Below are 19,613 nucleotides of genomic sequence, written 5' to 3'. Positions count from 1 at the left end.
AGTAGAAATGTAGTATTTGATGAAAATTCTATGTTTAACCCTAACGTGAAGTATATTGTTGTGTCAGAAAGTGGTAGTGTTGAAAAATAGGTGGTGCAACAAGTCACTCTAGATGAGAGTGAACCACAAAATGAAGGCAACAACCACGATCAGTATCAGAACCACAAGGTTCTTCTTTACCAGTAGCGAATCATCACAGTTTCGCTCTTGATTGATCAAATAGAGCTAATTATGGGATGCCTCCCAAGAGCTATGGTTTTGAAGATATGGTGGCATATGCACTATATGTTGCTGAAGAGGTGGATCCCGACTCTGATGAGCCATCCACCTGTTAGGTTATGATTCATATGACAAAACATAAATCATGTGGAAAAACCATAAAGCCAGGAAAGCATATTATTTACACATAATCATTTAGCATAGTTTAGATGCATACACTTTGTTGCGTGCCCTCCCTAGCTGCGCCCGAACCGAACAAGAACAAGTCTTTAGGACTCCAAGTGTCGTCCCTCCGTAGATAGTCCACAGCACGTCCGGATGCGCCTTAAGCTTGACCAACTAGGATCGCCCTTAAGGTACTTAGAATTTTCGGCTATTGTAGGCAATTATATGACTGGATTTTTGCTCTCAAAAATCACTTTTAATACTTGAATACTTGATATAAATTATGAGCCCTTAACTCATATTTATAGACCATGGAATAAGTAATCGAATCCTACTAGGATACGAATTAATTAAATTAGAATCCTAGTAGAATTCTTATTTAATTAATTTATCTTTTAGGATTAGGAATTTTAATCATTAAACAAGTCCTATACTCTTTAGGTTTCGTATGTGAACACAAACTCTACACGAGCATGACCCGCAAGCGTGTAGGCCATGCCCGCGCACAGCCCACACGGCCGCTCGGCCCACGCGAGCTGCAGCAATGCTCGCAGCTGCGCGCGGTGCGCGCGCTGCCATGGCCTGCTGGGCCTGGCGTGGCCTTGGCTGTTCGTGTGGCGCGCTTGGCTTGCTGGGCGATGCCCTGGCTTCGTGCTGGGCCCTCGTCCGGCAGGCCTCGTCCGATGCTTATTCGTACGATACGCTTCCGATTAAATTCCCGGTTCCGGAATTCATTTCCGATACGAACAATGTTTAATATTTCCGATTGCGGAATTAATTTCCGTTTCGAACAAATATTTAATATTTCCGTTTCCGGAATTATTTTCCGATTCCGATAATATTTCCGATTCTGACAATATTTCCGTTTCCGGAAATATTTCCGATTCCGGCAATATTTCCATTTCCGATAATATTTTCCGATACGTACCATGTTTCCGTTTCCGGCAACATCTACGACTTGGATAATATTTATATTTCCGATACGATCCATATTTCCGTTTCCGGCAATATCATCGTTTCCGGAGTATTCATTTCTTGCCTTTGACGATCTCAGCTCCCACTGGAACCAAGATCCGTCGATTCCGAATATCCATAGATGGAGTATTTAATGCCATTAAATACTTGATCCGTTTACGTACTATTTGTGTGACCCTACGGGTTCAGTCAAGAGTAAGCTGTGGATTAATATCATTAATTCCACTTGAACTGAAGCGGCCTCTAGCTAGGCATTCAGCTCACTTGATCTCACTAAATTATTAACTTGTTAATTAATACTGAACCGCATTTATTAGACTTAACATAGAATGCATACTTGGACCAAGGGCATTATTTCCTTCAGTCTCCCACTTGTCCTTAGGGACAAGTGTGCATTTCCTAATTCCTTTGTCGCTGGATGCTTGCTCTTGAACATAAGGTAAGAGTTGTCATCCTTATTATGTCCAGAGGTGTTTCTCGGTTTCAGAGTTCAACTGATCAAATAAACAGATAATCATAGCCTATGATTCATCCGAGCACGGCCATGCATTTCACAGTTTATAGCTCTCCGAGTGCCCTTGTACAACTTTTAATCATCTCATCCCGATTTATGGGAGGACAATCCCAATCTTGCGATCTTGAGATTAGACTTCGTTTGATAGGTGATTACCTGAACGTTGCCTTTATAGCCTCCTTTTACGGTGCGACGGTTGGTCAACGTCAAAGCAACCAGTTCTCAAACAAGTAATCTCAAATCACTCAGGTATTGAGGATTTAGTGTCTAATAATTTTAATGAAATTTACTTATGACAGATTTTCATTTCTTACAGTAAAGTTTCATAGGTCTTGTCCGATACTAGTCTTCCCAAAGTAAGTATCTATGCAAATGATTATGACATTGCCATGTCCACATAGTTCAAGAAACAGAACTACTAGTCATCTTGCATTCTAATCGTCTAACGTTTTCTATGCGTCCAATTTTATAGAAAACTCCGACTAGGGACCATTTTCAACCTTTGACATTCAAGTTCACTTGATAGACATTTCTTAGTCGCAAGACTGGTCCTGACAGTGTATCTTGAATATATCGTCAAATTGAAGGGACTCATTATTTAATACTAAACCAAGATTAAATGGAATATGAAAATACATTTCATATATGATAAATGTTCAACCCCAATGTTTTACAACCATGGGCCTCAAACCCATCTTCTAAAACAGTTCATGGAATTCAAAGCTATGCTTGATTTCCAGTGCTACAATGTGAGTGTTGCTTCTCACTTGTTGCATAGGTTTAGTTATCATGCTTTTCTAATCTTAATATCCTTTTCATCGAATGTCTCTTCGAGATAGGATGATAAGATCTTTTGAGTGTGTTTAGTTTGTGATCTATTCTTTCTAGCTACAAGAGTGATTCTACGCATTTTGCAATGAAGAACCATCAAGTCAGCAGACATGTGATCTACCCAAGTTCAATGAAGAACTCTTTAACATAAACAACCCTGTTTAATTGCTTCTTAGGCAATAAGTACTTTTACTTCAACTGTATAGGTTGCTAGTGATGCTTTGATTGGATTTACTTATCCAAGCAGTTCACAGATATGTGGAAGACTTTCCAGCTGTATCTTAGAACATAGAAATTAATATTTTAATTTCCCACGCAACAACTCATGGTCTCCAATCCATGTTGCCATTTCAAAACACGATGCTCTATAGCTCGTCCTTGTCAATGGTTAACTCCAAATGAATCTTGCTTGATCCTTTGCTAGTGTTTATGCGTGCAGCATCAATATTTAGCATATCTTTATTTCCTTGAATCAAGAACTATTCCTATGTACCTTTTCAAGTACCATACGTATTCTTGATCTCAATCTAGTTGATCTTCACTTAGATCAATAGAGATTGGTATATTTTCGTCATGCCTAAAGTCATACGATACGTTTTTGGCGATCCTCATATTATATCATACATGATAAATTCTTTTGCAGAATAATTCCCAATTGAATTCTATTCATGTAACTTTAGCTTATCTAGTTTCAGTAGATACTAAATTCAGCTAAATTCTTTGACATATAATATAGGTTAAGAATCTCATTTAGACTCTTTGATGTTTAACTTAGTAAATGCTTATACATAGTTCAAACATCCTTTACTTAGATTTATTCACATGGGTCGAATATCTCTAATGGAGACTTTCGTGTTTGATTTAGTAAATGCCATTACTTAATCCAAAACAATATCATAACATCTTTGTAAATAGATCTTAATACCCAGTATGTACTAAGTTTCGCCATGGTCCATCATTGATGAATAATCTCAAATCTAAGTCATTAGCATTTGAATGTTATTTTACAATAGAGAGATATGTGTGTGATACACATAGGACCAATTAAGTTTTATGTACTCCCACTAAACTTCTTATATATCTATAAGAATCATGTACATTTTATGAAACTAAAATGCTTATTAGCTTCACTAAAATACAGTTCCAATTCCCAATTGCTTGCTTAAATCTGTACTTAGATTTCATAAGTTAGCATTCCTTTTCAAGCATTTATTTGGATCCACAAATCCTATGACATGCCATGTACATAGTTTTCTTCCAACATTTGATTGAGGAATACGTTTTGTCATCCAATTGTTATATGTACCAATATGCAATCATTGCTTGAATTATAGACTTGAGCATTATGATTATGCATGAGATTTCAACACAATCCATGCCATGAATTTTCTTGTAACCTTTAGCAACTAATCTAGCTTTGTGTGTGAACACAATTCAATGTTTGATGGTTTTTATCCTTTAAAACAAACTTGCAACCAATAGGTGTGAAACTATTCTTGCAAATCAACAAAATTTCAATTTTGTCATCAAAACATTGAGTATGTTTTATGGCCTCTAACCATTTAAAACATTTGAGTCTATATATGGCCTCTAACCATTTTAGGGAATCTGGGTTTCGTCATAGCTTTCTTACAGGTCACAAACTCATTAATCTACATGATAATAGTTTGACTGCAAGTTGTATGTTTCTTCACTATCTAATAGAAGAATTGCATAGTTTTAGTGATTTGAACTCTATGCCTACTTGGGTATAGAACATCAAACAATAGAATATCAATAGCCACTTGAAAGTCCTTTGAATATTCTGTTCTCCTTGAAGCACTTGTAAAGTCTTCTAAGAGATGTCTATTCTTTAAAGCCACTTCTAAAGTCCTCAAAGAATAAGTGTTCGGATTTTCTAAAGAACTTCGAAAAGCCTCCAGAATGTCCGTTTATGTTTGTTGTTCGCCTCGAAGACTTTCGAGGTCTATTTTCTCCCACTTGTCATTGTGGAAATGAATCTCCAAAAGGACATTATTTCGAGCAAACAAACATTATGTTCTCAAAAATTCGTGGTAGAAACTATACCCTTGTGTCTCATTTCAATAAATCACAATGAAACATATATCTATATATACTTGGGCCTTAGTTTGTTGAATAACAAACACTAAGCTCCCACTGAGTTTAGGAACTCTTTAGATATATTATGAAAAGATATTCTGAAATTACTTTTCAATAGCTTTGACGAATTTGGTTTAGTTTGGTGGTAGTTGAGCATTTTGTTTTAGAAATTATAGGAAAAGTCTTTATGATTCATCATTAATCGAATCAAGTACTAATTGACTTCGATTTTTCCAACTAAGATATGCCATATCTTATGGACCTAGATTGTGAAATTACAACACACAATCATTGATGATCATATTTGGTCTCAAATAATCATCAACACGATCTAACCTAGATCTTTATGATTTCTTGCCAAGTGGATTTTATACTTCTGAATCTTTGAACTAGCCAAACAGATTCAACTTATATCACATTTGAGTAAATAAACTTATATTTACTCAAATCCATGTGAAATAATAAAGTTATAAAATCTTTCTTTAGCTTTGAACTCTATTGTCTAGGCGTTCTAACAATAGTTCATATCTTTTGTTACTTTCAACAAGTAAGACTAGTCGTCTTAAATTGATCTAGAAATCAATGAAATTTCAAAAGTCCATCGAAATAGAGCTTATGAATTTTAACTTGTTGATATGGTCTAAGCAACAATGCCAAAGATTAGTGGAACTCAAATCAAGGGGTTGATTTGAACCTAGTAAAGTATTTATTTAAAGAGTTGTTTGTTTTAATCAAGCATATTGACTCAACCCGTAAATGACCATTTCATTCAAATAAACAAACAAACATTGTTTTTGTTCTTCTGAATGTGAGTCTTTCTGTGTTTGAAACAGAAATTTAGGTATGCTGATTATGGAACAAAATATCCATTAAGTTCCAGCCTTTGAAAGGACTTAAAACAAACTAGATGACCCTACAACTAATGTAGCATTGCCATGCTTCATTTCCCACTTGTAGGTCATTAGTGTATCCTAGCTTCCATTGTTTGAGTTATTACCGAAGTAAGAACCTCAAGCGGTATATGATACCAAGGAAGTTTGATTCCTAGGTCACTTCTCTTTAAACATAAACTTATAGGTAGAAACGGAATCGTAAATTCCTTTCATTTGTTCCTCGTTTTCCTATTTCTTGTATCATTTCTTATAGTCTTAAGAATTGATTTCTTTAGTGTTGACTTTTATACTTTGTTAGACATGTCCAATGTACTCCAACAAGGTTCTTACCATTTATGTTGAATATTTAGTTTCAACTAGATGATCTTACCAGAAGCTTCTAAGGTTCTCTAAGCATCAATCTATTCGAATGTCTAGGGACTAGACTCATTCGAGAAATAAATGGACAAAGATATTAGGTTGTTAACCATTGGTAAAGCTGAGGGTTTAAACTCAATGCTTTGTGATCTCAAAACTACATTGTAATTTGAATTTACAAGCACCAATTGGTTTGCCATTCGATTTTGATATTCGAAAACAACCATAAAAGTCACTAAAAGAAACGTACATTTTAAATTGCTCATTTTCTCTCTTTTCCGTGAATCGTTCTTGGATTCATTACCAATCAAGGAAATTTACTGTTACCATTCTAAAAGGATTTATTGCAGTGCAAGATATTTAATTATAAACAATAATTAAAACATACATTGAAGCATGCAAAGTCTAAACATTTATCATGAGTAATAACTTGAAAATTAAAGCAATCATGCAATTTAAACAAGTCATTAGCATTTTATTCGAATTATGTGTTCCGGCAGGTGTGAATAAAATGATTCCAAGACCCTAAAACCATTGAAGAATTAAGCACAGTTTGTCGACTCAATTCTAAAACATTTTAGGTAAGCAAAAGCCTTTTGCTAATAGTCTAGAAACTACTCTTGGTTGATAGGTACGTCTAAGAACTTATTAGGTAAACCTATCGATTTTGCCACGACATAAAAGGACTCCTTACTTATATCGTTGAGTTTCACCAAAACTAACATGTACTCACAATTATTTGTGTACCTTGCCCCTTTAGGACCAATAAGTAACACCTCGCTGAGCGAAAACTATTACTAGATTGATGTAAAGGATATCCAAGCAAGTGTATATTTTGGCATGGCACCTTATAACTCAATTTTTTAAGTTTGGAACTTAAGGCTTTTACTATGTTGGTTAGATTTTAAGTGAACTAAAATCCTGAATCATGCAACATAATCAAGCCACAATCTCATGCATAATTAAGACATATTTAAAGCAATAAATAACTTAAAGCATGCATAAGATAAATGTGATCTAGTATGGCCCGACTTCATCTTGAAGCTTCAACTTCAAAGTCCGTCTCGAAAATCTCCGTGGGAGGCACCATTTTCTTCAAATAGAATAAGCTATAATTAAAACTAATTACAACTATTTGATGGTACGCAGACCATATTTGAATTGAAAAACAACTTTGGTACTTTAGACCAATTACATTCAAATTAATGGTACGCAGACGATATTTTCTATCCTCTTTGGGCCATACTAGTCACTTCATAACCTGCAAAACAGTACATGTACAATATATACCATTCACCCATTCATTATCATGAATGGCCCACATAGCTGGTTAGTAAAACACATTATGCATCACATAAACATTTGCAGCAATTAATCAAGGGCACCAATAATCTACAAATTATTCAGTCCTTATTAATTCTAATCAAGTTGTTTTAACCTTAAGGATTTGTAGACCTAATCAAGAGTTTATGACTAAAAATGCTTCCACTTAAACCAATAAATTCATATGCTTTACTAATTTTAAACATAAAAATGTATTTCTAGTCTAACCGGAAACATACAAATTTAATTAAAATTTAAAGCTCATATAAATTTATAATTGAATCCATAAATTTAATTTAATTTCAGTCGTATTTAAATTAATTCATGATTTTAATTTTAGTAAAATAATTAGAATAAATAAAATTTATTATAATTACAATATTCAAAATTAAAATCCAAGAAAATAATTTAAATTATTAATTTTAAAATTAATTAAAATTACATAAACTGCAAATTTCAAATTAAAATTTCAAAACGATCTAATCGCAACGCAACAATCCCACGCAACGCACGCCCATGGGCCACACGCATACAGCCATCGCTGGCCATGTGCGCGCAGCCCATGCGCTGCGTCGCATCGCTGCTGCTCACCATCGCAAGGCATCAATCGAACACGCGAGATGGTGTTCACTGCGCGCGCCAGCGCTCGATGCACGCGAGCCATCGCTCGCTGCGCGCCCCAGCGCTCGATTTATGCGAGCCATCGCTCGCTGCGCGCCTGCCTTTCCCGCACGCGAGCTTGCGCTCATCGCACGAGGCAGCAGTATGCGAGCTGGCGCTCGCTGCGCGCGAGCCATCGACGCTGTGCGTAGCGCTCGTGGCACGCGAGCTTGCGCTCGCTGCGCGCGAGGCAGTGCGCGCTGTGGCGCAGCACGCTTGCTGCCCACACGCGACTGCCGTGCCTTGCTCTCGCCCCTGCCCACACGCCCATTGCTCACAGCCCACGACACAAGGCAGGGCTGCTGCCTTGTGCTCGTGCACCATGCCCTTGCTCGCTGCATTCGTACCGCATGGGCGACGAGCTCCCTTGCTCGTCGTCGCACGCCCGCACTATACAACACCCATTAAGGGTAACACGTAGCGTCCATTGCTTTGTGCGTGCAAGTTATATGAGTGAATCGCATAAAAATTAAAAATTTATATTCAAAATTAATGACAAATTAATAAATAATATTAATTTCATAATTTTAGGGCGAAAAATCGAAAATTTATTATTTAATTGATTTCCGATTAACATGGATTCAAGTCTAGGTCATAAAAATTTAAAACTTAACATAAATTTACAATTTTTATGGTGGTTTTTAATCATAGGTATCTAATTAAATTATAACTAATTATGAAAATCAAATTAATTCTAAATTATTCCAATTTTCAACAAATTAATCATAATTACAAATTAAATTGCATAATTAACAAGGGTAGGCATTCAAACTTGTTAAACATATACAGTAGGTCAATCAAAAATTCAAGATTTATCAACAAGAATCGCAAATATTTAATTTAACATCTTAAATTTACGAAATTTTGCATTCGAAAAACTAAAACCTCCGAAAAGTCATAGTTAGGCTTCGAATTTGAGAATTCTGGGTTCGGTCGAAAAATATTTTTTTGTGAAAATTTTAGAATGCCTTTTACATGCGGAATTGAAACAAAAATCACTCGATTTGGATGAGTAACGAAGAAACTGCCGAAAAACTGCGTACGTATAATTAAATAAACGCAATTTGCAATTAATTAACAATTACGAAAATTAATCACCCCTTTTAATTCTTGCAAATTTGTAATATTTAACCATGTTCATGCAATTTAGATTATGAAAATAATAAGAGGCTCGTGATACCACTGTTAGGTTATGATTCATATGACAAAACATAAATCATGCGGAAAAACCATAAAGCCAGGAAACCATATTATTTACACATAATCATTTAGCATAGTTTAGATGCATACACTTTGTTGCGTGCCCTCCCTAGCTGCGCCCGAACCGAACAAGAACAAGTCTTTAGGACTCCAAGTGTCGTCCCTCCGTAGATAGTCCACAGCACGTCCGGATCCGCCTTAAGCTTGACCAACTAGGATCGCCCTTAAGGTACTTAGAATTTTCGGCTATTGTAGGCAATTATATGACTGAATTTTTTCTCTCAAAAATCACTTTTACCACCTACAAATTAGGAGTTATATGTACTGAGTCTACCCAATGGCTTACTGTAATGGGACATGAGATGGAGTCACTTCATAAGACTCAGGCTTGGGAATTAACCAAGCGACCTCTATACATAAAGATCGTCACTTGTAAATGGGTATACAAGAAGAAGGAAGAAGAAACATATGTTGAGGGTATAAAGTATAAAGCTCGAGTAGTAGCTAGAGAGTTCACTCAGAGAGAGGGAGTAGACTATAATGAGATTTTTTCACCAGTGGCCAAACACACTTTCATCAGGGTGCTACTAGCAATAGTTGCACATCAGGATCTGGAGCTTAAACAAGTAGATGTGAAGACATATTTTCTGCAAGGAGAGATAGAAAAGGAGATATACATGCCCCAGATAGATGGTTTTCAAGTTCCTAGTAAGGAAGACAATGTTTGCAAGTTGAAGAAGTCCTTGTATGGACTAAAGCAGTCTCTGAGGCAGTGGTATAAGAGACTTTGACAACTATATGATAGAGATTGACTACACCAGGAGTCCATATGATTGCTGTGTTTACTATAGCAAGGCAGAAAATGATTCATTGGTTTATCTGATCTTGTATTACCTATGACCCGACTAGTTAGAAAAAATATCAAATTTATGGGGAATGATGATTGTCAATCTGCAATTCGACAACTTAAAAGATGTATCACCATTGCCTATATCCTTGCCTTCCATCTGAAACTGAGAGATTTGTTATTTATAGTAATACTTCTAAACATGGAATAGGATGTGAAAAAATGGAAAAGGAAGGTCATAGATGATAATTCTCACCAACTCAAAATAGAACTACCATACTTATGATCTTGGTATACAATACCCTACTAGAAAAGCTAATGTTATTGTAGATGGTTTGAGTCAAAATCTTACCTAAATTCGATCCTACCTTTTTCCGAGCCAACCAAGATGATATGTAATAGAAGTCAAGTTCCTTAAGGATAAAGGAAATGTTTTCCTAAAAGTGAGGCGAACTTTGAATTATGAGATTAAGAAAGTACGAATTAAGGATTTGCGATAGGAACAAATGATCATTGTGGAAGTCATGACCATTAGGTTCGGGATTATTCTGAGTTATCACCGTCAGCCACACGTATTAAAAGATCGTCTATTAACAACGACCATAGAACCAATGGCATTGTTAGCATTCCTCGGAAACCCATGATTGGAGCAGATTCTATGACAAAACCACATGAAGAAGGCAGAAATGATACTAGTGGTCCCTGTTATATTCTTTTTCTAGTTATTCTGTAATTTCCCATGATACTCGTTTATAATCCTTCATTTACTATTTGTCATATATGTTCAGAGTTTGTACCAAATAGGTTAATATGTGTAGGTTGTTGAGTACTAGGTAACCTGAAGAAGTCCAGGCATATTGGAATGATGTGATGTGAGGATGATAGGTTAACAAATATGAGGAAGATTGACAGTTAATCGTTGCAAAAGGAGGGTAGATTTCTACAATGACTAAGAGACAAAAGATTGAAGTTGGAATTTTATCAGACAGTTATGGAAAGGAAATTTTACTGGCCTAAGTGCCCAAATATGGAAAGGAAAGGAAATTTTACTGACCTCTAATAAGAGAACAAGATTTTAGATTTCAATGAGATGAGATGAGTTAATTTGAGGAAATCATTTTAAGAATGATAACATGAAAATGTTACCTTGGGAACCTTGATCTTATGTGCAAAGAAACGATAATGTATGAGTATTATAGAGGATCAAGATAAGTTACCATTATGCGTCATATATCTGGTATCAATAAAACTGGTACAAAAATATTTCCGAAGGTTCGTTGAGCTACTAAGAATATACTAGAAGTTGTAAACCAATACCCTAAGGTTAGCTGAAATTATTTTAGGATTATCAATTGTATGTAAGATCTTGGTGAATCACAATTAAGACCCGCGTTTTGATACATTTAGTAAACCTACTTATGTATAGTTTAAGAATTATGAAGAACCCCAAGGAACTTTGAGGAAAGGTAGGAGTTCATACAGTTTTGGAATAAGTCAGGTGGCCAAAAGGTAGTTTCAAAGGCTATAGAATGGCATCTAGAGTGAACAACCTAGACTAATCTATGCTAACGTAGCTACCTTATATTTTGGGTATAGGTAGAAATCCCAACCATGCCTATGTTCGAGAATCGAGCCACGTTAGTTTGAGCCCTAGCATCTATAAAAGGATTTAACTATTATTGAGAAGATGCCGAACATCAATGTGTTGAAGCGAAACCAAAGAAACACGTGCTGAAGGACTAAAAGGATCAAGAGACTACCTACAAAACTCGTTAGCCCAATTGAGGACAAAGGGAAACTCAAAGTAAGTTAAGGAATTAGGCAAAGAAGACAGTTTGAAGTGGAAATTAAAGAGCACGTGTCCTATGAAAGAAACAATGAGTATTGTGCAATCTGGAAAATTGAGTCCAAGATACACCAGGTTATAGAAGATATTAGGAAGAGTAAGTGAAGTAGCATCTCAACTTTCTTTACCAACCGACTTAGACAAGGTGCATAACGTGTTCCATGTGTTCCTGGCCCTAGCCATGTGATTACGCACGAACCCTTTTTGTTACGAAATGATCTCACATATGAGAAAAGGCCGATTGAAATTCTCGAACAAAGGGAGAAACGACTTAGAAGAAAAGTAATTCCACTGGTTAAAGTCTTGTGGGCCAATCACTTGACATCTGAAGCCACATGGGAAGCAGAAGCGCAAATGAAATCGGAAATATCCCCAGTTATTCGCTTGGAAACGATAAGATGTATGAATTTGTAATATGTTATTTGAACTATTATGTTATAATTTTACTCCGTCATGTTTGTATAACGAATAGAACGATTAAGTATGAATTGTATGACTTCCAAGAATGGCAAGTTCGACTGAGCCCCAGTTCTAAGGGGGTAAGGATGTATAACTTTTTCTAAGGGGGTAAGGATGTAATACCCCGAAATTTTTAAACGTGATTTATTAAACGGTTTTTTCATGAAATGCCCCCGAGGTTTGAAAAAACGCACCAAATACCCTCGCGTCTTTTGAATCACAAAATATACCCCTATTTTTTTCCAAGTTTGCACTAATTACCCCTAAACCGACCTTCCGTTAGTCCTCCGTTAAGTCATGTTTATAATTCACCAAATGCCCCTATTTATAAACTTATTGCACAATATACACCTATTTTGTAAAGTTATTTGCACCAAATACCCAAATTGCAGGAATTGAATCCAAGCAGCTCAAGTGTTGGATTGACTCATTGAATTATAAAACAAGTATTGGAATCAACCTTATGTGACTGTGGTATGTAGTAGACTTTCCCAAACTTACCAAATCCTAATTACTCAGACCCAAAACTGAACCATAATTGAATTTACCCAAAGCTGAACTTCATGGCAAAATTCATTGAATAATCTTGATAAACTAGTTGACAATAGATCCAAATATGAGTCAACGAGAATTCGACTAATCTGCATAGTAATTCTATCACATGAACTCTATGACCTAATCACCTACAGTAAACCGACTCAAAGGAACCCAATCTGATCGACCCCTTTTCCCTGTATATCTAAATTTAGTGTGCTCATTTATCATGATTAGTTGATTACTCCATCCAAATTCAGTGTGATTTCTTCTAGGAGATAAATTGATGTTACAGAAGTTGTAATACCTCGTATTTTTCTATAATTATAAATATATTTTATTATATTTATACAGCATTTCGTGTATTTTTTTAAATTAATTTCATTTAATGAGAATTAAATGCGCTTTTATTTTTAATAAATTTAAATATTAATTATTTCGAAAACCGGATTTTATTAAATAATTCAAGGAATTTATTTAATCGGGAATTGTTGGGTCGTATTTCAAAAACGAATTTAATAAACTTAAAGCCCGATCGTTTTGTTTTAATTAAACCCAACAAAGCTTGCAAGGAATTTAATGAACTAAGCCCGAAAGCAAGCCCAACTCAAACTACCATAACCTAGCCCACATGGAAGAGAAAAACTATAAATAAACCCCCTCATTAAACCCTCACAAAATTTAACACTGTCTCTCTCTCTCTCTCCCTCTCTTGCGGCACACCCCACGCCCCTCTCCTCTCTCTCTTGCCCGACTTCCTTGCAGCCCAAGGCACGAGTGTCGTGCGTGTGTGTGCCCAGCCCCATGTGCGCCCAGCATCGCAGCCGCAGCGTAGCACACAAGTGCTTGCGTGCCTGCACCCCTTGTTGCCCCTCTCCTTGCTCGCCCCTCACCTCACGTCGCGTCTCAGCACAACAGCAGTGATGTGTGTGCGCGCGTTGTGCCCTGCCTGTGCCCAGCGCCCCGTCTTGCCTGCCCTGTCCCTCGCGCGCGACCGCGCCCTTGCTGGTGCGTTGCGTGCGCTGCTACGTTATTGTTGTTGTTGTCGTGTGTGTTGATCGGCATAAACACACGATTAATTAATCGTTGTGTGTTTGTGTTGATCAATTGTTTAATCAGATTTTATGTTTTCAAAAATATTAATTTTCAGTTTTAAATTGATTTAATTATTGTGATTAAGTTTAATTATTGGATTGTTTAGATTAATTAAAACGGTTATGAACACCGTATTGGGTTAGTAGTATGTTTTAATTAAAGAAATTGATTTTGATGATTGATTTTATAATTTTCAGATTTAGTAAATTTGTAAAGTGTTGATTTTTGAAGTCAAAACACGTTTTCGATTTAAACCGTTGTTAGGGTTTTGGTTTCAAATTGATTGAGCAATTGATTTATATAATTTAATGACAATTTAAATTATGGGAATCAATCTAAATTTTCAGAATGTTTATAAGCTTTAAAAAGTTGGTTTTAAGGGTTTTAAAGCTAGAAAGTCATTGTTTCTATGTTAGGACTTGAGTTGACTATTTGAGACTATTAACTTACCAATTAATGAATGATTTTTAATTAAAGTAAGGGTTTTAGTTTCTTAAATAGTTGCTGGAAATTTAGTAAACATGGATAATAATTTAGTTCTCTTATTTTGTTTTATAGGAGTTGATTTCTAGTGAGTCGTGATTCGCACAGTGGCCCCCGTACTTAGGTATTCCAGGTACGTACAAGACTAGGGTGACCACCCATCCTTTGAGGACTTTATGAAGTGTATTGAATGCGAATCATGCGAACTTATGTTTTTATGGATTCATGTTTGATGATTGGGAATAAGCATGTTATTATGGATTCGTGTTTGATTTTGAGAATGAGCATGTTATTATTATTGTTGAATCTATGTGAATGAGCATGTTATGAATTTAATTATGCTTTATAGATTCTATTGAACTATCATGTTATGGACTTTTATAATCGTTGAATTATGTCAAGCATGTTGTTCAAGTTGGTTTGCATGTATGAGTTGTGTGCATGCAAGTTGTTATTATTTTATGCTATACTACAGGATGTCTAGCATAATTATTGAGCCAATCGAATGTTGCCAGTGAGCAACATATATTCTACCAAGGGGTAGAATATGTTGAAGAGTCTATGTGAATTGAATTAAGGACAATTCGTGCTAAGGGCACACCCCGCTTGTTAATAGGCAATGTCGGGTTATCTCAAACAGTGTTTTTGAGAAGGAACAATGGGAGTAATATCACTTGAGTCTATGTTTGATCACAAGTCTTAAAGAAGTAAAATATTGAAGATTCATTGTTGAATTGTTGAATTGTTTAATTGTTTGTATGTTGTGTCTTGAGTCGCCTTGAACATAACATATTAATTAACGTAAAGTGTAACCCAAAAGATCTTCAAAACTCTTGGAACGTATATACCTTGAGTATGAACAATGGGGGGAGACTTGCCGGAAAACTTGTACTCCTCGAATGATACAAGACGTTGTTTCATTCTTTCTTTTTAGGCCGTTGTGCATTGGAATTCCGTCGATAGGATCCGACTGTCGGTTGGAGTCCCACTTATTGTTATGTTGTGCATGGTGGGCTCCCATCACCCTTTCTTTCCTTTTTAGGATACTTTACTTTACCCGTTCGAAGCTACTTTTTATTAAACTGTGAGTCAAGAGTCGTGTCATGTGTAGAGTCTTGTCTTCATGTTTAATTGTTTATTGTATGGCTTTTGCATGTTGATGATTTAAACTTTCGAGTGAAGCATGTTAGGATAGAATGTTATTCTAGCTTGTTCGTACTCAGCTTTTGCTGACTTCGTGCTTCATGTCTTCTGGTCATGGCCTTCACCTTAATGACCCTATGATGATCCATCAATTGCATTTGCGTTGTTGGGGAGTAGATTATTAATAAAGCAGGTTCGTAGAGATAACTTGCGGGAGAAGTTATCATAGGATTCTAGTTGCGAGTTTATTCTTCCGTAATTTATAAACTCTTTATTTTTATTTAAAGTGATTACTACTATTTTCAGTTAATGGATTTCAAATGATTTATTACTTTGGATTTGTGCCTCAATGGTTCCAATTTGTTTTAATGACCATTAACTATTTATTTATTTCATTTTGAAAGTTAGTTAATTCCGCTGCGTAATTCTGGTAAATCCTGTGTTTTAAGTTGGAAAATGTTTTATAAAAATCAAGGAATTATTAGGGTGTTACAGAAGTACTCGTTAATTAAGAAGACATACCCAAGGAACAGACTAGCTAGTACTAGAATGAACAAAGTGAAATCGTATTACTATTTTTGCTACTCCAGAAAAAGAAAAATAATATTGGAGATTGAATTTTCACCATGAAAATGACTAATCAGTCCAGAGAAAGTTAATGATCGATCCAAAAACGAACAAACTGGATCACACTACTCCCTTTGCCCACATTCAAATTCCTTCACCGTACAAGTTCAAGCAACCAATTAATGAATAATTAATACAAACAAATACCTAATTAACCCTCCAAGCCCAATTCCAACCACCAAATTATCGGCAGCGACGAAACATCCCCGAAGTCGGCATCGACAAAACAGAACTCACGCCCACCGGTGGATCAGCCGCTGGAGGTCCAGGCGGTATGGCGGATGTTGTTCTCGAAGGAGGCGCTGGCGGCGCATCCACTGTTGCGTCATCTGCCGAAATCAACGGCGAAATCTCCGGTGGCGGCGTAGCCATCGGCAAAACGTGCGTGTATGTCGACTTTTGGCTGCAAAGATAACCCTTGCAAAAAAAAAGTAGGAGATAGAAAGTCTAAAGTTGCGACTCTGGCAAGTCTATCCAGATTTTTTAGGGTTCCAGTAGAATTCAAGGAGGAGGAAGAACAGGGGAGAGGAGAGAGAAAGAAAAGAAGATGAGATTTTTTATATGTTTTGAATTTCTGTAAAACAATTAGAGGTAAATCATGCCAAACTCAAATTAAGGGTAAAATGGTAAAATGTAACTAACGGCAGACTAACGTGCGTTACCTCCAAGTGCATCACATGAACAGTACAAAAAAATAGGGGTATATTATGTTATTCAAAAGACGCGAGGGTATTTGGTGCGTTTTAGCAAACCTCAGGGGCATTTCATGAAAAAACTGTTTATTAAAATTAAAAATATTTATTAGCTTGATTTCGTTTTACATAATTACGAATAATCGAATTTCGTTAATTTAAACGTTTTTACGATTTTTTTTCCAATAAGTTTATAAACGAAAATTTATTTATTTTTCGTTAACGATATTTTTATAAGAAAAAATTATTTTAGCTAAACATTTCTATTTTTAGTAGCTTCCAAAAATAGAAACAAAATTTCTGAATTTTAGTCCAACCATATGAAATTACTAAAATACCCCTCAAAGAACAAAGATCCCTTTTTTCTTCTTCTCCTTGCTCTCCACGTACAAATGAAGTGAACAACTTCCTTCCTCCTTCTCTTCCCTAAAATCAGTCCCCATGCAATTGAAAAGTCCAAATTGCTTTTGTTCCGGTAAGGATTGGGAACGGTTGGAGAGGTCTTACTGATTGTGTGGTGCTGTTATCCTGGTGATGTCCTGCGCATGTAACAAAGATGAACTAGCCTCGAGGGTGATTCGAGGATCCCCCCTCCGATGCTAAAGTCAGATATGATATGTAATAAGTATTTTAGGTTTAGTGAAAATGATTGTGATTGCGTACCTTTTGTAATAAATGAAGCCCATATATATAGGCGCGGGTCGGGTGTACGGATAGTTGGGTCCTACCCGATTGATAGCGACCCGTTGACTTCTCGATTGATCACGTGCCGCCTCCCTACCGGCCTTCTGGAGATGCTGGTAAGGAGTTATAGCTGCCGGCAAGGGTTTTTTGCTGGCGACCTTAATTAGCTGGTTGAGGGTGTTACCAGCTTACTGGTAGCACACCCGTACAACTAGCCCCCTCAAAGTGAGTATATCCGTCTTGACTGATGTGCTTACTCTGAAAATAGTTCCCTCCCTACGACTAGCCCCCAAAACTGCGCGTTTTTGCGAAATGTGTTGGTGCATTGATTATGCTTTAAATGCTAACTAGCCCCCTCATAATGAATGCTACCTGCATTTTTCGCGAAAATAAGCAGATCAAAGAAATAGGGTACCATGCTCCTCTTTACCGACTAGCCCCCTTGAAACTTTGGATGCCGACTAGCCCCCTTGAGACTTTGGATGCCGACTAGCCCCCTTGAGACTTTGGATGCCGACTAGCCCCCTTGAGACTTTGGATGCCGACTAGCCCCCTTGAGACTTTGTATCAAATTTTTGGAAATTGGAAAGTTTTTTGAATTTGTACCGCTTGAATTTGTGTCGCCTCATCATTTTATTTCGACGGCTGAGCTTTGTCCTGTCCTTTAAACTTCTTTTAACTGCCAAATACCCCGTATTTTCGATTGTTGACTATTTAAACTTCGTTTCCTAAAACGTCAAACCTTTTTCATTCTTCCCTTCAAAATTCTCTCTCTCTTTCTCAAATCCTTTCCTTGTTCTTGCGAATTTTTCTGCGCTGCTGCTTTGCTTGCTGACTGTGGTGTCTGCGGGAGTGTTCTTTCTCGGTTCTGGGCTGCTAATTTCCTGCTGTTCTAGAAGGTATAGTCTTTTTTCTTTTTTATTTCCTCCGTTCGCAGAAATTTGTATTTAGGTATAATGTCGAGTGAGCGAGATAGTGAGAATGAGTTAAGTGGGGTTGGGTATGATGATGCTGACCTTGCGTCCGTTTCTGAGGACGTCAATTTTGAGGACGATGATAAACCGTCTACCTCTGATTACTTTGAACCGTCCTACGCGGATGCTGTCATGGAATTACAGGCTCATATGCGTAAACAGGTACGAGCCGATATTCGTCGTGATTTGAATTTAATAGATAATTTCGAAACAATCCCGGCAGTGGATGCTCCCTCTATTGCCCTTGACTACGAACTTCAATCTTGGACGCAATTTATGGACCCTGCCGGTAAAGGATATGGTGACTATGGCACTAATTTTGGCAATGTTGTTGTGTCTTTTAATCAGGATGCCGTTAAGGGTGCCCATTTAGAGAACGTGGCTGCTGGGAGCCGTCAAATGGATGTTGGAGAGGTTAGCAGTCGTGCCAACGATGTTGCAGGGTCCGACAATTCCGCCGGTAGTGATGGGGAAGAGGATGAGGATATAGGGGATTCAATTTTGGAGTCTGATGATGATATTGGTAAGCTGTGGGATGATGGTGAAGATGTTTCATCTCTCTGTGAGCAGGTTGTGAGGGAGGGAGATTTGGATGTGGAGCCAGACTCCGATACGGAGGAGATGAGGTTTAGGGTTGAATTCCCTCCTCATGCTGGTAGTGCCGTTGGCAAGGCTAAGATAGTCAAAACTTTTCTTGATAGGGCTATCAAAGACAACCATCCGCGCTGGGCCAAAGAATATTTGAAGCTGCCCAAAGGATACCGTCTTGTGATTCCCGCGAAGGGGAGTGTGATTTTGGATTGTCCTCCTGGTCATATCGGCGTGTATGCCCACCATATTGATTTTGGCCTCCGATTTCCCCTGCATCCCTTTATAGAGAAGGTATTTCGGGCTTGGAATGTGTGTTTGGCGCAGGTAACGCCTCAGGTTGTGAGGAATGTGGTTGCCTTTACCTGGTTGCTGTCTTTCAAGCAATGGCCTCAAACCGTCAA

Source organism: Spinacia oleracea, chromosome 4 (assembly GCF_020520425.1).
Source record: "Spinacia oleracea cultivar Varoflay chromosome 4, BTI_SOV_V1, whole genome shotgun sequence".
NCBI lineage: Eukaryota > Viridiplantae > Streptophyta > Magnoliopsida > Caryophyllales > Amaranthaceae > Spinacia > Spinacia oleracea.
This window is presented reverse-complemented; position numbering follows the sequence as displayed.